Below are 18,580 nucleotides of genomic sequence, written 5' to 3'. Positions count from 1 at the left end.
TTTCCTCCTGCCTCAATCTAGAATTGGCTGCAAATCACAAGATAGAGTTCAATGTCCATGTGTACTGCCTACTCCCAGCTACCTCTCTGTCTTCCTTATGTAAATTAAAATTCGCAAGGGGTGACCAATGACAATCTGCTCCTCCCACATAACCAGGAAGCCCTGTTGAACATGTCTGCCTCTGTTGTTGCAGGGACAGTGCCTTCTCCGCCCAAAAGGTGGCAGGAGAGCCTCACAACAAAGATAGGATCAACTGCTTAGTGAGAAACCAGCACGGCAGTTAGTGTGATGGAGTGCAAATTTAACGGAAGTTGTGCCTGAGGTGTCCCTTCCAGGAATACATGGAATTGTGATTGAGGGCCCAGCCTGATCGTTGGTGGATTTCTCGTCATATGTTACAGGTCCGTGCAAAGATTGTGGCGTGTGGGGAATGCACTGCAAAAAACAGGAAGATTTAAGGGTGTAAAAGAGACCTGTCAGAAGTGGGATTTGAACCCACGCCTCCATGAGGAGACCAGAAGTCTCAGTTGCACTGAAGATCAAGCTCTCTTGAGTCTGGCGCCTTAGACCACTCGGCCATCCTGACAGCCCTGGCTATGTACAGGTCTGACTCTTCTGTCTGCACTTGCCAATGTTTGCACTTACAGCGTTCACAGCAATGTCACAGGTGTAAAGGCCCCACAATACAACATGGCATGATAAAAAAAAAGCTAGGCACAAGAGCGACCACTGATGGATGCGGATTACTTTGTTTCGTCTTGCAAAAGTAAAGGAAGTTTCCCACGGCTCGCTGGGTTCATGGACCGCCTCTTCTTAAGCTTGCATTGAGATAATAAGGTTTTAGAGGGTGCACATAAAAGCAGCTCATGCACAGTGTTTCTGCCCGGTCTCGAACCGGGGACCTTTCGCGTGTTAGGCGAACGTGATGACCACTACACTACAGAAACTAACTTGCTGTGTTTTACTGTTAGAGCAAGGTTCCTCTCAAGGATTCTCTCTACTTCTATTCTGCTTTATCAGCAGCCACTCAGAAAGCGAGGAGCAAGTGTGAAAACTGCAGAGATATCAGCCAACATGCTTGCAATTAGACGTATTAAAAATTTACTTATGCAGGCATCGACAGACAAATATCTGATGCCTAAATGCCAGCAAGTACAGCTTGGGAAAGCATCACCTGGGACACACACAGACTAAGCATGAAGGCAGAAAAAGCATGGATATCCGTTTTTCTTCTGAGGTTCAAAATAATTTGTGCAACAATGCGCCGAGTGTAATGAGAAATAGTCAGGCATTGTGAGTTTTGAGTAGGATTCGTATGTTTACCTCTAAAAAAGGGCTCGTCCGGGATTTGAACCCGGGACCTCTCGCACCCTAAGCGAGAATCATACCCCTAGACCAACGAGCCGAGGCACACAAGAGTCACCTTTCGCACCAGCTCCGGGGGTTATTGGCAGCGAGTCGGTGAATGCTTCACCCAAAGCAAGCAACTGCACATGCTGCTCTCTTCTGCAATATGGTTGCTGTCTTTTCCATGGCCGTCATCGAACAAGAAATGAAAATGCCTCCATCCTTCAGACATTTTGTTTGCTCTAGGTGTATGCTCTCGGTGAGGACAATAAAACAATTTCTGCTCTCATGCCTTGCTTTCATCAAGTAGGCCCACCCTTCAGTACAAAAGGACGTGCAAACGAATGGCGCAAACTATCGTCACTTCTCTTTTTGAGCTGTCACTGATGCCCCTGGAGCACAGTACGTCACGCTGGCGAGGGATAGACAGCTTCCATTATCTCAGCTTTCCTATAAGTTGAGAGAGTAAATGCAAACAATAAGCTGCTGTTTCTGCCCGGTCTCGAACCAGGGACCTTTCGCGTGTAAAGCAAACGTGATAACCACTACACCACAGAAACAGATACTCTGGCAGCAATCTTCTTGGCATGTAGTGGGCTGGAAAGCACAGACCAAGGGCCAATGTCCATGAAGCTCAACGTTGGACCCTCCTTACCCGATCTCTTTCTTTGGAAGAAAGGAACGAGGACCACTTTTATTCCAAAAGGCGATTTTAAAACCATACCTGAAATCACACTAGAAAAACACTTTGAATTTAATGTTCCTACACTGATGGTCCACCCCAAAAAAGCAGTTGCAAAGAAGTCCGGCACTGAAATTCTATACGCCAAAAGTGGGAAACAGCGTGCAGGGAAAGGAACTTTCTCACAACACACGGCGTCTTATAGCATTGAAAAGAAGAAATGGTCCTATATAATAAGCAGCCTAAAAATAATTCCACAGCTTGGGCTCGTCCGGGATTTGAACCCGGGACCTCTCCCACCCGAAGCGAGAATCATACCCCTAGACCAACGAGCCTGATTCCCGAGTCGGCAATTTGAACAATTTCTGATGCGTCTTTCAGAAACAAAGCAGTGCTATTTGGCTGCTCTCTCTCTATGTGAGCCACACAAAGTCCTGTTTCTCTCAAGATGTTGTTTTTTTCACTCTTGCAAGGAAGGGATCAGCCGATATCCTAGCTGCCAGTGAGCAGAAAAAAGGCACTGATGAGAACTGCAGGCACTTTCTGGCACTTGTACTTCTCTGCAAGTCCTGGACCCTTGCCCCATAAACTTCCACCCCAGAAGCAAGGGAGGGCCTGCCAATTCTTGCTCCTAAGAAAGAGGCGTTTGATTCTTGGATTCAAACACGCTCACTCAGCGCTCGATCAGGCTCGATCAGGCGAGATTTATATGAGTGGCTCACAGGACTGAAACACTCACCTGGGAGACCCAGGGTGGCTGAATTCCCAGAATGGTCATTGTTGGGCAAGTCACCTCCTTTCCTCCTGCCTCAATCTAGAATTGGCTGCAAATCACAAGATAGAGTTCAATGTCCGTGTGAACTGCCTACTCCCAGCTACCTCTCTGTCTTCCTTATGTAAATTAAAATTCGCAAGGGGTGACCAATGACAATCTGCTCCTCCCACATAACCAGGAAGCCCTGTTGAACATGTCTGCCTGTGTTGTTGCAGGGACAGTGCCTTCTCCGCCCAAAAGGTGGCAGGAGAGTCTCACAACAAAGATAGGATCAACTGCTTAATGAGAAACCAGCACGGCAGTTAGTGTGATGGAGTGCAAATTTAACGGAAGTTGTGCCTGAGGTGTCCCTTCCAGGAATACATGGAATTGTGATTGAGGGCCCAGCCTGATCGTTGGTGGATTTCTCGTCATATGTTACAGGTCCGTGCAAAGATTGTGGCGTGTGGGGAATGCACTGCAAAAAACAGGAAGATTTAAGGGTGTAAAAGAGACCTGTCAGAAGTGGGATTTGAACCCACGCCTCCATGAGGAGACCAGAAGTCTCAGTTGCACTGAAGATCAAGCTCTCTTGAGTCTGGCGCCTTAGACCACTCGGCCATCCTGACAGCCCTGGCTATGTACAGGTCTGACTCTTCTGTCTGCACTTGCCAATGTTTGCACTTACAGCGTTCACAGCAATGTCACAGGTGTAAAGGCCCCACAATACAACATGGCATGATAAAAAAAAAGCTAGGCACAAGAGCGACCACTGATGGATGCGGATTACTTTGTTTCGTCTTGCAAAAGTAAAGGAAGTTTCCCACGGCTCGCTGGGTTCATGGACCGCCTCTTCTTAAGCTTGCATTGAGATAATAAGGTTTTAGAGGGTGCACATAAAAGCAGCTCATGCACAGTGTTTCTGCCCGGTCTCGAACCGGGGACCTTTCGCGTGTTAGGCGAACGTGATGACCACTACACTACAGAAACTAACTTGCTGTGTTTTACTGTTAGAGCAAGGTTCCTCTCAAGGATTCTCTCTACTTCTATTCTGCTGTATCAGCAGCCACTCAGAAAGCGAGGAGCAAGTGTGAAAACTGCAGAGATATCAGCCAACATGCTTGCAATTAGACGTATTAAAAATTTACTTATGCAGGCATCGACAGACAAATATCTGATGCCTAAATGCCAGCAAGAACAGCTTGGGAAAGCATCACCTGGGACACACACAGACTAAGCATGAAGGCAGAAAAAGCATGGATATCCGTTTTTCTTCTGAGGTTCAAAATAATTTGTGCAACAATGCGCCGAGTGTAATGAGAAATAGTCAGGCATTGTGAGTTTTGAGTAGGATTCGTATGTTTACCTCTAAAAAAGGGCTCGTCCGGGATTTGAACCCGGGACCTCTCGCACCCTAAGCGAGAATCATACCCCTAGACCAACGAGCCGAGGCACACAAGAGTCACCTTTCGCACCAGCTCCGGGGGATATTGGCAGCGAGTCGGTGAATGCTTCACCCAAAGCAAGCAACTGCACATGCTGCTCTCTTCTGCAATATGGTTGCTGTCTTTTCCATGGCCGTCATCGAACAAGAAATGAAAATGCCTCCATCCTTCAGACATTTTGTTTGCTCTAGGTGTATGCTCTCGGTGAGGACAATAAAACAATTTCTGCTCTCATGCCTTGCTTTCATCAAGTAGGCCCACCCTTCAGTACAAAAGGACGTGCAAACGAATGGCGCAAACTATCGTCACTTCTCTTTTTGAGCTGTCACTGATGCCCCTGGAGCACAGTACGTCACGCTGGCGAGGGATAGACAGCTTCCATTATCTCAGCTTTCCTATAAGTTGAGAGAGTAAATGCAAACAATAAGCTGCTGTTTCTGCCCGGTCTCGAACCAGGGACCTTTCGCGTGTAAAGCGAACATGATAACCACTACACCACAGAAACAGATACTCTGGCAGCAATCTTCTTGGCATGTAGTGGGCTGGAAAGCACAGACCAAGGGCCAATGTCCATGAAGCTCAACGTTGGACCCTCCTTACCCGATCTCTTTCTTTGGAAGAAAGGAACGAGGACCACTTTTATTCCAAAAGGCGATTTTAAAACCAAACCTGAAATCACGCTAGAAAAACACTTTGAATTTAATGTTCCTACACTGATGGTCCACCCCAGAAAAGCAGTTGCAAAGAAGTCCGGCACTGAAATTCTATACGCCAAAAGTGGGAAACAGCGTGCAGGGAAAGGAACTTTCTCACCACACACGGCGTCTTATAGCATTGAAAAGAAGAAATGGTCCTATATAATAAGCAGCCTAAAAATAATTCCACAGCTTGGGCTCGTCCGGGATTTGAACCCGGGACCTCTCGCACCCGAAGCGAGAATCATACCCCTAGACCAACGAGCCTGATTCCCGAGTCGCCAATTTGAACAATTTCTGATGCGTCTTTCAGAAACAAAGCAGTGCTATTTGGCTGCTCTCTCTCTATGTGAGCCACACAAAGTCATGTTTCTCTCAAGATGTTGTTTTTTTCACTCTTGCAAGGAAGGGATCAGCCGATATCCTAGCTGCCAGTGAGCAGAAAAAAGGCACTGATGAGAACTGCAGGCACTTTCTGGCACTTGTACTTCTCTGCAAGTCCTGGACCCTTGCCCCATAAACTTCCACCCCAGAAGCAAGGGAGGGCCTGCCAATTCTTGCTCCTAAGAAAGAGGCGTTTGATTCTTGGATTTAAACACGCTCACTCAGCGCTCGATCAGGCGAGATCAGGCGAGATTTATATGAGTGGCTCGCAGGACTGAAACACTCACCTGGGAGACCCAGGGTGGCTGAATTCCCAGAATGGTCATTGTTGGGCAAGTCACCTCCTTTCCTCCTGCCTCAATCTAGAATTGGCTGCAAATCACAAGATAGAGTTCAATGTCCATGTGTACTGCCTACTCCCAGCTACCTCTCTGTCTTCCTTATGTAAATTAAAATTCGCAAGGGGTGACCAATGACAATCTGCTCCTCCCACATAACCAGGAAGCCCTGTTGAACATGTCTGCCTCTGTTGTTGCAGGGACAGTGCCTTCTCCGCCCAAAAGGTGGCAGGAGAGCCTCACAACAAAGATAGGATCAACTGCTTAGTGAGAAACCAGCACGGCAGTTAGTGTGATGGAGTGCAAATTTAACGGAAGTTGTGCCTGAGGTGTCCCTTCCAGGAATACATGGAATTGTGATTGAGGGCCCAGCCTGATCGTTGGTGGATTTCTCGTCATATGTTACAGGTCCGTGCAAAGATTGTGGCGTGTGGGGAATGCACTGCAAAAAACAGGAAGATTTAAGGGTGTAAAAGAGACCTGTCAGAAGTGGGATTTGAACCCACGCCTCCATGAGGAGACCAGAAGTCTCAGTTGCACTGAAGATCAAGCTCTCTTGAGTCTGGCGCCTTAGACCACTCGGCCATCCTGACAGCCCTGGCTATGTACAGGTCTGACTCTTCTGTCTGCACTTGCCAATGTTTGCACTTACAGCGTTCACAGCAATGTCACAGGTGTAAAGGCCCCACAATACAACATGGCATGATAAAAAAAAAGCTAGGCACAAGAGCGACCACTGATGGATGCGGATTACTTTGTTTCGTCTTGCAAAAGTAAAGGAAGTTTCCCACGGCTCGCTGGGTTCATGGACCGCCTCTTCTTAAGCTTGCATTGAGATAATAAGGTTTTAGAGGGTGCACATAAAAGCAGCTCATGCACAGTGTTTCTGCCCGGTCTCGAACCGGGGACCTTTCGCGTGTTAGGCGAACGTGATGACCACTACACTACAGAAACTAACTTGCTGTGTTTTACTGTTAGAGCAAGGTTCCTCTCAAGGATTCTCTCTACTTCTATTCTGCTTTATCAGCAGCCACTCAGAAAGCGAGGAGCAAGTGTGAAAACTGCAGAGATATCAGCCAACATGCTTGCAATTAGACGTATTAAAAATTTACTTATGCAGGCATCGACAGACAAATATCTGATGCCTAAATGCCAGCAAGTACAGCTTGGGAAAGCATCACCTGGGACACACACAGACTAAGCATGAAGGCAGAAAAAGCATGGATATCCGTTTTTCTTCTGAGGTTCAAAATAATTTGTGCAACAATGCGCCGAGTGTAATGAGAAATAGTCAGGCATTGTGAGTTTTGAGTAGGATTCGTATGTTTACCTCTAAAAAAGGGCTCGTCCGGGATTTGAACCCGGGACCTCTCGCACCCTAAGCGAGAATCATACCCCTAGACCAACGAGCCGAGGCACACAAGAGTCACCTTTCGCACCAGCTCCGGGGGTTATTGGCAGCGAGTCGGTGAATGCTTCACCCAAAGCAAGCAACTGCACATGCTGCTCTCTTCTGCAATATGGTTGCTGTCTTTTCCATGGCCGTCATCGAACAAGAAATGAAAATGCCTCCATCCTTCAGACATTTTGTTTGCTCTAGGTGTATGCTCTCGGTGAGGACAATAAAACAATTTCTGCTCTCATGCCTTGCTTTCATCAAGTAGGCCCACCCTTCAGTACAAAAGGACGTGCAAACGAATGGCGCAAACTATCGTCACTTCTCTTTTTGAGCTGTCACTGATGCCCCTGGAGCACAGTACGTCACGCTGGCGAGGGATAGACAGCTTCCATTATCTCAGCTTTCCTATAAGTTGAGAGAGTAAATGCAAACAATAAGCTGCTGTTTCTGCCCGGTCTCGAACCAGGGACCTTTCGCGTGTAAAGCGAACGTGATAACCACTACACCACAGAAACAGATACTCTGGCAGCAATCTTCTTGGCATGTAGTGGGCTGGAAAGCACAGACCAAGGGCCAATGTCCATGAAGCTCAACGTTGGACCCTCCTTACCCGATCTCTTTCTTTGGAAGAAAGGAACGAGGACCACTTTTATTCCAAAAGGCGATTTTAAAACCATACCTGAAATCACACTAGAAAAACACTTTGAATTTAATGTTCCTACACTGATGGTCCACCCCAGAAAAGCAGTTGCAAAGAAGTCCGGCACTGAAATTCTATACGCCAAAAGTGGGAAACAGCGTGCAGGGAAAGGAACTTTCTCACCACACACGGCGTCTTATAGCATTGAAAAGAAGAAATGGTCCTATATAATAAGCAGCCTAAAAATAATTCCACAGCTTGGGCTCGTCCGGGATTTGAACCCGGGACCTCTCGCACCCGAAGCGAGAATCATACCCCTAGACCAACGAGCCTGATTCCCGAGTCGGCAATTTGAACAATTTCTGATGCGTCTTTCAGAAACAAAGCAGTGCTATTTGGCTGCTCTCTCTCTATGTGAGCCACACAAAGTCATGTTTCTCTCAAGATGTTGTTTTTTTCACTCTTGCCAGGAAAGGATCAGCCGATATCCTAGCTGCCAGTGAGCAGAAAAAAGGCACTGATGAGAACTGCAGGCACTTTCTGGCACTTGTACTTCTCTGCAAGTCCTGGACCCTTGCCCCATAAACTTCCACCCCAGAAGCAAGGGAGGGCCTGCCAATTCTTGCTCCTAAGAAAGAGGCGTTTGATTCTTGGATTCAAACACGCTCACTCAGCGCTCGATCAGGCTCGATCAGGCGAGATTTATATGAGTGGCTCACAGGACTGAAACACTCACCTGGGAGACCCAGGGTGGCTGAATTCCCAGAATGGTCATTGTTGGGCAAGTCACCTCCTTTCCTCCTGCCTCAATCTAGAATTGGCTGCAAATCACAAGATAGAGTTCAATGTCCGTGTGAACTGCCTACTCCCAGCTACCTCTCTGTCTTCCTTATGTAAATTAAAATTCGCAAGGGGTGACCAATGACAATCTGCTCCTCCCACATAACCAGGAAGCCCTGTTGAACATGTCTGCCTGTGTTGTTGCAGGGACAGTGCCTTCTCCGCCCAAAAGGTGGCAGGAGAGCCTCACAACAAAGATAGGATCAACTGCTTAATGAGAAACCAGCACGGCAGTTAGTGTGATGGAGTGCAAATTTAACGGAAGTTGTGCCTGAGGTGTCCCTTCCAGGAATACATGGAATTGTGATTGAGGGCCCAGCCTGATCGTTGGTGGATTTCTCGTCATATGTTACAGGTCCGTGCAAAGATTGTGGCGTGTGGGGAATGCACTGCAAAAAACAGGAAGATTTAAGGGTGTAAAAGAGACCTGTCAGAAGTGGGATTTGAACCCACGCCTCCATGAGGAGACCAGAAGTCTCAGTTGCACTGAAGATCAAGCTCTCTTGAGTCTGGCGCCTTAGACCACTCGGCCATCCTGACAGCCCTGGCTATGTACAGGTCTGACTCTTCTGTCTGCACTTGCCAATGTTTGCACTTACAGCGTTCACAGCAATGTCACAGGTGTAAAGGCCCCACAATACAACATGGCATGATAAAAAAAAAGCTAGGCACAAGAGCGACCACTGATGGATGCGGATTACTTTGTTTCGTCTTGCAAAAGTAAAGGAAGTTTCCCACGGCTCGCTGGGTTCATGGACCGCCTCTTCTTAAGCTTGCATTGAGATAATAAGGTTTTAGAGGGTGCACATAAAAGCAGCTCATGCACAGTGTTTCTGCCCGGTCTCGAACCGGGGACCTTTCGCGTGTTAGGCGAACGTGATGACCACTACACTACAGAAACTAACTTGCTGTGTTTTACTGTTAGAGCAAGGTTCCTCTCAAGGATTCTCTCTACTTCTATTCTGCTTTATCAGCAGCCACTCAGAAAGCGAGGAGCAAGTGTGAAAACTGCAGAGATATCAGCCAACATGCTTGCAATTAGACGTATTAAAAATTTACTTATGCAGGCATCGACAGACAAATATCTGATGCCTAAATGCCAGCAAGTACAGCTTGGGAAAGCATCACCTGGGACACACACAGACTAAGCATGAAGGCAGAAAAAGCATGGATATCCGTTTTTCTTCTGAGGTTCAAAATAATTTGTGCAACAATGCGCCGAGTGTAATGAGAAATAGTCAGGCATTGTGAGTTTTGAGTAGGATTCGTATGTTTACCTCTAAAAAAGGGCTCGTCCGGGATTTGAACCCGGGACCTCTCGCACCCTAAGCGAGAATCATACCCCTAGACCAACGAGCCGAGGCACACAAGAGTCACCTTTCGCACCAGCTCCGGGGGTTATTGGCAGCGAGTCGGTGAATGCTTCACCCAAAGCAAGCAACTGCACATGCTGCTCTCTTCTGCAATATGGTTGCTGTCTTTTCCATGGCCGTCATCGAACAAGAAATGAAAATGCCTCCATCCTTCAGACATTTTGTTTGCTCTAGGTGTATGCTCTCGGTGAGGACAATAAAACAATTTCTGCTCTCATGCCTTGCTTTCATCAAGTAGGCCCACCCTTCAGTACAAAAGGACGTGCAAACGAATGGCGCAAACTATCGTCACTTCTCTTTTTGAGCTGTCACTGATGCCCCTGGAGCACAGTACGTCACGCTGGCGAGGGATAGACAGCTTCCATTATCTCAGCTTTCCTATAAGTTGAGAGAGTAAATGCAAACAATAAGCTGCTGTTTCTGCCCGGTCTCGAACCAGGGACCTTTCGCGTGTAAAGCAAACGTGATAACCACTACACCACAGAAACAGATACTCTGGCAGCAATCTTCTTGGCATGTAGTGGGCTGGAAAGCACAGACCAAGGGCCAATGTCCATGAAGCTCAACGTTGGACCCTCCTTACCCGATCTCTTTCTTTGGAAGAAAGGAACGAGGACCACTTTTATTCCAAAAGGCGATTTTAAAACCATACCTGAAATCACACTAGAAAAACACTTTGAATTTAATGTTCCTACACTGATGGTCCACCCCAGAAAAGCAGTTGCAAAGAAGTCCGGCACTGAAATTCTATACGCCAAAAGTGGGAAACAGCGTGCAGGGAAAGGAACTTTCTCACCACACACGGCGTCTTATAGCATTGAAAAGAAGAAATGGTCCTATATAATAAGCAGCCTAAAAATAATTCTACAGCTTGGGCTCGTCCGGGATTTGAACCCGGGACCTCTCGCACCCGAAGCGAGAATCATACCCCTAGACCAACGAGCCTGATTCCCGAGTCGGCAATTTGAACAATTTCTGATGCGTCTTTCAGAAACAAAGCAGTGCTATTTGGCTGCTCTCTCTCTATGTGAGCCACACAAAGTCATGTTTCTCTCAAGATGTTGTTTTTTTCACTCTTGCAAGGAAGGGATCAGCCGATATCCTAGCTGCCAGTGAGCAGAAAAAAGGCACTGATGAGAACTGCAGGCACTTTCTGGCACTTGTACTTCTCTGCAAGTCCTGGACCCTTGCCCCATAAACTTCCACCCCAGAAGCAAGGGAGGGCCTGCCAATTCTTGCTCCTAAGAAAGAGGCGTTTGATTCTTGGATTCAAACACGCTCACTCAGCGCTCGATCAGGCTCGATCAGGCGAGATTTATATGAGTGGCTCACAGGACTGAAACACTCACCTGGGAGACCCAGGGTGGCTGAATTCCCAGAATGGTCATTGTTGGGCAAGTCACCTCCTTTCCTCCTGCCTCAATCTAGAATTGGCTGCAAATCACAAGATAGAGTTCAATGTCCGTGTGAACTGCCTACTCCCAGCTACCTCTCTGTCTTCCTTATGTAAATTAAAATTCGCAAGGGGTGACCAATGACAATCTGCTCCTCCCACATAACCAGGAAGCCCTGTTGAACATGTCTGCCTGTGTTGTTGCAGGGACAGTGCCTTCTCCGCCCAAAAGGTGGCAGGAGAGCCTCACAACAAAGATAGGATCAACTGCTTAATGAGAAACCAGCACGGCAGTTAGTGTGATGGAGTGCAAATTTAACGGAAGTTGTGCCTGAGGTGTCCCTTCCAGGAATACATGGAATTGTGATTGAGGGCCCAGCCTGATCGTTGGTGGATTTCTCGTCATATGTTACAGGTCCGTGCAAAGATTGTGGCGTGTGGGGAATGCACTGCAAAAAACAGGAAGATTTAAGGGTGTAAAAGAGACCTGTCAGAAGTGGGATTTGAACCCACGCCTCCATGAGGAGACCAGAAGTCTCAGTTGCACTGAAGATCAAGCTCTCTTGAGTCTGGCGCCTTAGACCACTCGGCCATCCTGACAGCCCTGGCTATGTACAGGTCTGACTCTTCTGTCTGCACTTGCCAATGTTTGCACTTACAGCGTTCACAGCAATGTCACAGGTGTAAAGGCCCCACAATACAACATGGCATGATAAAAAAAAAGCTAGGCACAAGAGCGACCACTGATGGATGCGGATTACTTTGTTTCGTCTTGCAAAAGTAAAGGAAGTTTCCCACGGCTCGCTGGGTTCATGGACCGCCTCTTCTTAAGCTTGCATTGAGATAATAAGGTTTTAGAGGGTGCACATAAAAGCAGCTCATGCACAGTGTTTCTGCCCGGTCTCGAACCGGGGACCTTTCGCGTGTTAGGCGAACGTGATGACCACTACACTACAGAAACTAACTTGCTGTGTTTTACTGTTAGAGCAAGGTTCCTCTCAAGGATTCTCTCTACTTCTATTCTGCTGTATCAGCAGCCACTCAGAAAGCGAGGAGCAAGTGTGAAAACTGCAGAGATATCAGCCAACATGCTTGCAATTAGACGTATTGAAAATTTACTTATGCAGGCATCGACAGACAAATATCTGATGCCTAAATGCCAGCAAGAACAGCTTGGGAAAGCATCACCTGGGACACACACAGACTAAGCATGAAGGCAGAAAAAGCATGGATATCCGTTTTTCTTCTGAGGTTCAAAATAATTTGTGCAACAATGCGCCGAGTGTAATGAGAAATAGTCAGGCATTGTGAGTTTTGAGTAGGATTCGTATGTTTACCTCTAAAAAAGGGCTCGTCCGGGATTTGAACCCGGGACCTCTCGCACCCTAAGCGAGAATCATACCCCTAGACCAACGAGCCGAGGCACACAAGAGTCACCTTTCGCACCAGCTCCGGGGGATATTGGCAGCGAGTCGGTGAATGCTTCACCCAAAGCAAGCAACTGCACATGCTGCTCTCTTCTGCAATATGGTTGCTGTCTTTTCCATGGCCGTCATCGAACAAGAAATGAAAATGCCTCCATCCTTCAGACATTTTGTTTGCTCTAGGTGTATGCTCTCGGTGAGGACAATAAAACAATTTCTGCTCTCATGCCTTGCTTTCATCAAGTAGGCCCACCCTTCAGTACAAAAGGACGTGCAAACGAATAGCGCAAACTATCGTCACTTCTCTTTTTGAGCTGTCACTGATGCCCCTGGAGCACAGTACATCACGCTGGTGAGGGATAGACAGCTTCCATTATCTCAGCTTTCCTATAAGATGAGAGAGTAAATGCAAACTGTGTGAAAAACAGAAAGCTGCTGTTTCTGCCCGGTCTCGAACCAGGGACCTTTCGCGTGTAAAGCGAACGTGATAACCACTACACTACAGAAACAGACACGCTTGCACGAATCTTCTTGGCATGTAGTGGGCTGGAATGCACAGACCAAGGGCCAATGTCCATGAAGCTCAAAGTTGGACCCTCCTTACCCGATCTCTTTCTTTGGAAGAAAGGAACGAGGACCACTTTTATTCCAAAAGGCGATTTTAAAACCATACCTGAAATCACACTAGAAAAACACTTTGCATTTAATTTTCCTACACTGATGGTCCACCCCAGAAAAGCAGTTGCAAAGAAGTCCGGCACTGAAATTCTATACGCCAAAAGTGGGAAATAGCGTAGAGGGAAAGGAACTTTCTCACCATACACGGCGTCTTATAGCATTGAAAAGAAGAAATGGCCCTATATAATAAGCAGCCTAAAAATAATTCCACAGCATGGGCTCGTCCGGGATTTGAACCCGGGACCTCTCGCACCCGAAGCGAGAATCATACCCCTAGACCAACGAGCCTGATTCCCCAGTCGGCATTTTAAGCAATTTCTGATGCGTCTTTCAGAAACAAAGCAGGGCTATTTGGCTGCTCTCTCTCTATGTGAACCACACAAAGTCATGTTTTCTCTCAAGGTGTTGTTTTTTTCACTCTTGCAAGGAAGGGATCAGTCGATATCCTAGCTGCCAGAGAGCAGAAAAAAGGCGCTGATGAGAACTGCAGGCACTTTCTGGCACTTGTACTCCTCTGCAAGTCCTGGACACTTACCCCATAGACTTCCACCCCAGATGCAAGGGAGGGCCTGCCAATTCTTGCTCCTAAGACAGAGGCATTTGATTCTTGGATTCAAACACGCTCACTCAGCGCTCGATCAGGCTCGATCAGGCGAGATTTATATGAGTGGCTCGCAGGACTGAAACACTCACCTGGGAGCCCCAGGGTGGCTGAATTCCCAGTATGGCCATTGTTGGGCAAATCACCTCCTTTCCTCCTGCCTCAATCTAGAATTGGCTGCAAATCACAAGATAGAGTTCAATGTCCATGTGTACTGCCTACTCCCAGCTACCTCTCTGTCTTCCTTATGTAAATTAAAATTCGCAAGGGGGGACCAATGACAATCTGCTCCTCCCACATAACCAGGAAGCCCTGTTGAACATGTCTGCCTGTGTTGTTGCAGGGACAGTGCCTTCTCCGCCCAAAAGGTGGCAGGAGAGCCTCACAACAAAGATGGGATCAACTGCTTAATGAGAAACCAGCACGGCAGTTTGTGTGATGGAGTGCAAATTTAACGGAAGGTGTGCCTGAGGTGTCCCTTCCAGGAATACATGGAATTGTGATTGAGGGACCAGCCTGATCGTTGGTGGATTTCTCGTCATATGTTACAGGTCCGTGCAAAGATTGTGGTGTGTGGGGAATGCACTGCAAAAAACAGGACGATTTAAGGGTGTAAAAGAAACCTGTCAGAAGTGGGATTTGAACCCACGCCTCCATGAGGAGACCAGAAGTCTCAGTTGCACTGAAGATCAAGCTCTCTTGAGTCTGGCGCCTTAGACCACTCGGCCATCCTGACAGCCCTGGGTGTGCACAGATCTGACTCTTCTGACTGCACCTGCCAATGTTTGCACTTACAACGTTCACAGCAATGTCACAAGTGTAAAGACCCCACAATACAACATGGCATGACAAAAAAAAAGCTAGGCACAAGAGCGACCACTGATGGATGCGGATTAATTTGTTTCGTCTTGCAAAAGTAAAGGAAGTTTCCCACGGCTCGCTGGGTTCAAGGACCGCCTCTTCTTAAGCTTGCATTGAGATAATAAGGTTTTAGAGGGTGCACATAAAAGCAGCTCATGCACAGTCTCGAACCGGGGACCTTTCGCGTGTTAGGCGAACGTGATGACCACTACACTACAGAAACTCACTTGCTGTGTTTTACTGTTAGAGCAAGGTTCCTCTCAAGGATTCTCTCTACTTCTATTCTGCTGTATCAGCAGCCACTCAGAAAGCGAGGAGCAAGTGTGAAAACTGCAGAGATATCAGCCAACATGCTTGCAATTAGACGTATTAAAAATTGACTTATGCAGGCATCGACAGACAAATATCTGATGCCTAAATGCCAGCAAGTACACCTTGGGAAAGCATCACCTGGGACACACACAGACTAAGCATGAAGGCAGAAAAAGCATGGTGATCCATGTTTCTTCTGAGGTTCAAAAATATTTTGTGCAACAATGCGGCGAGTGTAATGAGAAATAGTCAGGCATTGTGAGTTTTGAGTAGGATTCGTATGTTTACCTCTGAAAAAGGGCTCGTCCGGGATTTGAACCCGGGACCTCTAGCACCCTAAGCGAGAATCATACCCCTAGACCAACGAGCCGAGGCACACAAGAGTCGCCTTTCGCACCGGCTCCGGGGGTCATTGGCAGCGAGTTAGTGAATGCTTCACCCAAAGCAAGCAACTGCACATGCTGCTCTCTTCTGCAATATGGTTGCTGTCTTTTCCATGGCCGTCATCGAACAAGAAATGAAAATGCCTCTATCCTTCAGACATTTTGTTTGTTCTAGGTGTATGCTCTCGGTGAGGTCAATAAAACCATTTCTGCTCTCATGCCTTGCTTTCATGAAGTAGGCCCAACCTTCAGTACACAAGGACGTGCAAACGAATAGCGCAAACTATCGTCACTTCTCTTTTTGAGCTGTCACTGATGCCCCTGGAGCACAGTACATCACGCTGGTGAGGGATAGACAGCTTCCATTATCTCAGCTTTCCTATAAGTTGAGAGAGTAAATGCAAACTGTGTGAAAAACAGAAAGCTGCTGTTTCTGCCCGGTCTCGAACCAGGGACCTTTCGCGTGTAAAGCGAACGTGATAACCACTACACTACAGAAACAGACACGCTTGCACGAATCTTCTTGGCATGTAGTGGGCTGGAATGCACAGACCAAGGGCCAATGTCCATGAAGCTCAAAGTTGGACCCTCCTTACCCGATCTCTTTCTTTGGAAGAAAGGAACGAGGACCACTTTTATTCCAAAAGGCGATTTTAAAACCATACCTGAAATCACACTAGAAAAACACTTTGCATTTAATTTTCCTACACTGATGGTCCACCCCAGAAAAGCAGTTGCAAAGAAGTCCGGCACTGAAATTCTATACGCCAAAAGTGGGAAATAGCGTAGAGGGAAAGGAACTTTCTCACCATACACGGCGTCTTATAGCATTGAAAAGAAGAAATGGCCCTATATAATAAGCAGCCTAAAAATAATTCCACAGCATGGGCTCGTCCGGGATTTGAACCCGGGACCTCTCGCACCCGAAGCGAGAATCATACCCCTAGACCAACGAGCCTGATTCCCCAGTCGGCATTTTAAGCAATTTCTGATGCGTCTTTCAGAAACAAAGCAGGGCTATTTGGCTGCTCTCTCTCTATGTGAACCACACAAAGTCATGTTTTCTCTCAAGGTGTTGTTTTTTTCACTCTTGCAAGGAAGGGATCAGTCGATATCCTAGCTGCCAGAGAGCAGAAAAAAGGCGCTGATGAGAACTGCAGGCACTTTCTGGCACTTGTACTCCTCTGCAAGTCCTGGACACTTACCCCATATACTTCCACCCCAGATGCAAGGGAGGGCCTGCCAATTCTTGCTCCTAAGACAGAGGCATTTGATTCTTGGATTCAAACACGCTCACTCAGCGCTCGATCAGGCTCGATCAGGCGAGATTTATATGAGTGGCTCGCAGGACTGAAACACTCACCTGGGAGCCCCAGGGTGGCTGAATTCCCAGTATGGCCATTGTTGGGCAAATCACCTCCTTTCCTCCTGCCTCAATCTAGAATTGGCTGCAAATCACAAGATAGAGTTCAATGTCCGTGTGTACTGCCTACTCCCAGCTACCTCTCTGTCTTCCTTATGTAAATTAAAATTCGCAAGGGGGGACCAATGACAATCTGCTCCTCCCACATAACCAGGAAGCCCTGTTGAACATGTCTGCCTGTGTTGTTGCAGGGACAGTGCCTTCTCCGCCCAAAAGGTGGCAGGAGAGCCTCACAACAAAGATGGGATCAACTGCTTAATGAGAAACCAGCACGGCAGTTTGTGTGATGGAGTGCAAATTTAACGGAAGGTGTGCCTGAGGTGTCCCTTCCAGGAATACATGGAATTGTGATTGAGGGACCAGCCTGATCGTTGGTGGATTTCTCGTCATATGTTACAGGTCCGTGCAAAGATTGTGGTGTGTGGGGAATGCACTGCAAAAAACAGGACGATTTAAGGGTGTAAAAGAAACCTGTCAGAAGTGGGATTTGAACCCACACCTCCATGAGGAGACCAGAAGTCTCAGTTGCACTGAAGATCAAGCTCTCTTGAGTCTGGCGCCTTAGACCACTCGGCCATCCTGACAGCCCTGGGTGTGCACAGATCTGACTCTTCTGACTGCACCTGCCAATGTTTGCACTTACAACGTTCACAGCAATGTCACAAGTGTAAAGACCCCACAATACAACATGGCATGACAAAAAAAAAGCTAGGCACAAGAGCGACCACTGATGGATGCGGATTAATTTGTTTCGTCTTGCAAAAGTAAAGGAAGTTTCCCACGGCTCGCTGGGTTCAAGGACCGCCTCTTCTTAAGCTTGCATTGAGATAATAAGGTTTTAGAGGGTGCACATAAAAGCAGCTCATGCACAGTGTTTCTGCCCGGTCTCGAACCGGGGACCTTTCGCGTGTTAGGCGAACGTGATGACCACTACACTACAGAAACTCACTTGCTGTGTTTTACTGTTAGAGCAAGGTTCCTCTCAAGGATTCTCTCTACTTCTATTCTGCTGTATCAGCAGCCACTCAGAAAGCGAGGAGCAAGTGTGAAAACTGCAGAGATATCAGCCAACATGCTTGCAATTAGACGTATTAAAAATTGACTTATGCAGGCATCGACAGACAAATATCTGATGCCTAAATGCCAGCAAGTACACCTTGGGAAAGCATCACCTGGGACACACACAGACTAAGCATGAAGGCAGAAAAAGCATGGTGATCCATGTTTCTTCTGAGGTTCAAAATATTTTGTGCAACAATGCGGCGAGTGTAATGAGAAATAGTCAGGCATTGTGAGTTTTGAGTAGGATTCGTATGTTTACCTCTGAAAAAGGGCTCGTCCGGGATTTGAACCCGGGACCTCTCGCACCCTAAGCGAGAATCATACCCCTAGACCAACGAGCCGAGGCACACAAGAGTCGCCTTTCGCACCGGCTCCGGGGGTTATTGGCAGCGAGTTAGTGAATGCTTCACCCAAAGCAAGCAACTGCACATGCTGCTCTCTTCTGCAATATGGTTGCTGTCTTTTCCATGGCCGTCATCGAACAAGAAATGAAAATGCCTCTATCCTTCAGACATTTTGTTTGTTCTAGGTGTATGCTCTCGGTGA

General features: G+C 47.3%; 29 non-coding genes across 29 annotated transcripts; all 29 read right to left on the bottom strand.

Annotated features, from left to right (window-relative positions):
* Positions 1-474: 474 nt before the first annotated feature.
* TRNAL-CAA (transfer RNA leucine (anticodon CAA)) lies at positions 475-586 on the bottom strand. The gene is made up of 2 exons: positions 549-586; positions 475-520 (listed from the first exon to the last, which is right to left on the bottom strand). It is a non-coding gene; the product is annotated as a tRNA-Leu (tRNA).
* A 288-nt stretch (positions 587-874) lies between these two features.
* On the bottom strand, positions 875-947 carry TRNAV-AAC (transfer RNA valine (anticodon AAC)). The gene has a single exon. It is a non-coding gene; the product is annotated as a tRNA-Val (tRNA).
* Positions 948-1,333: 386 nt separating this feature from the next.
* Positions 1,334-1,405, bottom strand: TRNAP-AGG (transfer RNA proline (anticodon AGG)). Its single transcript has one exon. It is a non-coding gene; the product is annotated as a tRNA-Pro (tRNA).
* Positions 1,406-1,834: 429 nt separating this feature from the next.
* Positions 1,835-1,907, bottom strand: TRNAV-UAC (transfer RNA valine (anticodon UAC)). Its single transcript has one exon. It is a non-coding gene; the product is annotated as a tRNA-Val (tRNA).
* A 1,393-nt stretch (positions 1,908-3,300) lies between these two features.
* On the bottom strand, positions 3,301-3,412 carry TRNAL-CAA (transfer RNA leucine (anticodon CAA)). Its single transcript has 2 exons — positions 3,375-3,412; positions 3,301-3,346 (listed from the first exon to the last, which is right to left on the bottom strand). It is a non-coding gene; the product is annotated as a tRNA-Leu (tRNA).
* A 288-nt stretch (positions 3,413-3,700) lies between these two features.
* TRNAV-AAC (transfer RNA valine (anticodon AAC)) lies at positions 3,701-3,773 on the bottom strand. The gene has a single exon. It is a non-coding gene; the product is annotated as a tRNA-Val (tRNA).
* Positions 3,774-4,159: 386 nt separating this feature from the next.
* TRNAP-AGG (transfer RNA proline (anticodon AGG)) lies at positions 4,160-4,231 on the bottom strand. The gene has a single exon. It is a non-coding gene; the product is annotated as a tRNA-Pro (tRNA).
* Positions 4,232-4,660: 429 nt separating this feature from the next.
* On the bottom strand, positions 4,661-4,733 carry TRNAV-UAC (transfer RNA valine (anticodon UAC)). The gene has a single exon. It is a non-coding gene; the product is annotated as a tRNA-Val (tRNA).
* A 385-nt stretch (positions 4,734-5,118) lies between these two features.
* Positions 5,119-5,190, bottom strand: TRNAP-CGG (transfer RNA proline (anticodon CGG)). The gene has a single exon. It is a non-coding gene; the product is annotated as a tRNA-Pro (tRNA).
* Positions 5,191-6,126: 936 nt separating this feature from the next.
* TRNAL-CAA (transfer RNA leucine (anticodon CAA)) lies at positions 6,127-6,238 on the bottom strand. Its single transcript has 2 exons — positions 6,201-6,238; positions 6,127-6,172 (listed from the first exon to the last, which is right to left on the bottom strand). It is a non-coding gene; the product is annotated as a tRNA-Leu (tRNA).
* Positions 6,239-6,526: 288 nt separating this feature from the next.
* Positions 6,527-6,599, bottom strand: TRNAV-AAC (transfer RNA valine (anticodon AAC)). Its single transcript has one exon. It is a non-coding gene; the product is annotated as a tRNA-Val (tRNA).
* A 386-nt stretch (positions 6,600-6,985) lies between these two features.
* On the bottom strand, positions 6,986-7,057 carry TRNAP-AGG (transfer RNA proline (anticodon AGG)). The gene has a single exon. It is a non-coding gene; the product is annotated as a tRNA-Pro (tRNA).
* Positions 7,058-7,486: 429 nt separating this feature from the next.
* Positions 7,487-7,559, bottom strand: TRNAV-UAC (transfer RNA valine (anticodon UAC)). Its single transcript has one exon. It is a non-coding gene; the product is annotated as a tRNA-Val (tRNA).
* Positions 7,560-7,944: 385 nt separating this feature from the next.
* Positions 7,945-8,016, bottom strand: TRNAP-CGG (transfer RNA proline (anticodon CGG)). Its single transcript has one exon. It is a non-coding gene; the product is annotated as a tRNA-Pro (tRNA).
* Positions 8,017-8,952: 936 nt separating this feature from the next.
* Positions 8,953-9,064, bottom strand: TRNAL-CAA (transfer RNA leucine (anticodon CAA)). Its single transcript has 2 exons — positions 9,027-9,064; positions 8,953-8,998 (listed from the first exon to the last, which is right to left on the bottom strand). It is a non-coding gene; the product is annotated as a tRNA-Leu (tRNA).
* Positions 9,065-9,352: 288 nt separating this feature from the next.
* Positions 9,353-9,425, bottom strand: TRNAV-AAC (transfer RNA valine (anticodon AAC)). Its single transcript has one exon. It is a non-coding gene; the product is annotated as a tRNA-Val (tRNA).
* A 386-nt stretch (positions 9,426-9,811) lies between these two features.
* TRNAP-AGG (transfer RNA proline (anticodon AGG)) lies at positions 9,812-9,883 on the bottom strand. Its single transcript has one exon. It is a non-coding gene; the product is annotated as a tRNA-Pro (tRNA).
* Positions 9,884-10,312: 429 nt separating this feature from the next.
* On the bottom strand, positions 10,313-10,385 carry TRNAV-UAC (transfer RNA valine (anticodon UAC)). Its single transcript has one exon. It is a non-coding gene; the product is annotated as a tRNA-Val (tRNA).
* A 385-nt stretch (positions 10,386-10,770) lies between these two features.
* On the bottom strand, positions 10,771-10,842 carry TRNAP-CGG (transfer RNA proline (anticodon CGG)). Its single transcript has one exon. It is a non-coding gene; the product is annotated as a tRNA-Pro (tRNA).
* A 936-nt stretch (positions 10,843-11,778) lies between these two features.
* Positions 11,779-11,890, bottom strand: TRNAL-CAA (transfer RNA leucine (anticodon CAA)). Its single transcript has 2 exons — positions 11,853-11,890; positions 11,779-11,824 (listed from the first exon to the last, which is right to left on the bottom strand). It is a non-coding gene; the product is annotated as a tRNA-Leu (tRNA).
* Positions 11,891-12,178: 288 nt separating this feature from the next.
* Positions 12,179-12,251, bottom strand: TRNAV-AAC (transfer RNA valine (anticodon AAC)). Its single transcript has one exon. It is a non-coding gene; the product is annotated as a tRNA-Val (tRNA).
* Positions 12,252-12,637: 386 nt separating this feature from the next.
* Positions 12,638-12,709, bottom strand: TRNAP-AGG (transfer RNA proline (anticodon AGG)). Its single transcript has one exon. It is a non-coding gene; the product is annotated as a tRNA-Pro (tRNA).
* Positions 12,710-13,150: 441 nt separating this feature from the next.
* Positions 13,151-13,223, bottom strand: TRNAV-UAC (transfer RNA valine (anticodon UAC)). The gene has a single exon. It is a non-coding gene; the product is annotated as a tRNA-Val (tRNA).
* Positions 13,224-13,608: 385 nt separating this feature from the next.
* TRNAP-CGG (transfer RNA proline (anticodon CGG)) lies at positions 13,609-13,680 on the bottom strand. The gene has a single exon. It is a non-coding gene; the product is annotated as a tRNA-Pro (tRNA).
* A 937-nt stretch (positions 13,681-14,617) lies between these two features.
* TRNAL-CAA (transfer RNA leucine (anticodon CAA)) lies at positions 14,618-14,729 on the bottom strand. Its single transcript has 2 exons — positions 14,692-14,729; positions 14,618-14,663 (listed from the first exon to the last, which is right to left on the bottom strand). It is a non-coding gene; the product is annotated as a tRNA-Leu (tRNA).
* A 1,248-nt stretch (positions 14,730-15,977) lies between these two features.
* Positions 15,978-16,050, bottom strand: TRNAV-UAC (transfer RNA valine (anticodon UAC)). The gene has a single exon. It is a non-coding gene; the product is annotated as a tRNA-Val (tRNA).
* Positions 16,051-16,435: 385 nt separating this feature from the next.
* On the bottom strand, positions 16,436-16,507 carry TRNAP-CGG (transfer RNA proline (anticodon CGG)). Its single transcript has one exon. It is a non-coding gene; the product is annotated as a tRNA-Pro (tRNA).
* A 1,337-nt stretch (positions 16,508-17,844) lies between these two features.
* TRNAV-AAC (transfer RNA valine (anticodon AAC)) lies at positions 17,845-17,917 on the bottom strand. The gene has a single exon. It is a non-coding gene; the product is annotated as a tRNA-Val (tRNA).
* Positions 17,918-18,303: 386 nt separating this feature from the next.
* Positions 18,304-18,375, bottom strand: TRNAP-AGG (transfer RNA proline (anticodon AGG)). Its single transcript has one exon. It is a non-coding gene; the product is annotated as a tRNA-Pro (tRNA).
* Between the last annotated feature and the right edge of the window lie 205 nt (positions 18,376-18,580).

The sequence above is a fragment of the Triturus cristatus genome, chromosome 10, assembly GCF_964204655.1.
Source record: "Triturus cristatus chromosome 10, aTriCri1.1, whole genome shotgun sequence".
In the NCBI taxonomy this organism is placed as follows: domain Eukaryota; kingdom Metazoa; phylum Chordata; class Amphibia; order Caudata; family Salamandridae; genus Triturus; species Triturus cristatus.
The sequence above is the reverse complement of the archived record's forward strand: the minus strand, read 5'-3'. Positions and strand labels throughout refer to the sequence as shown.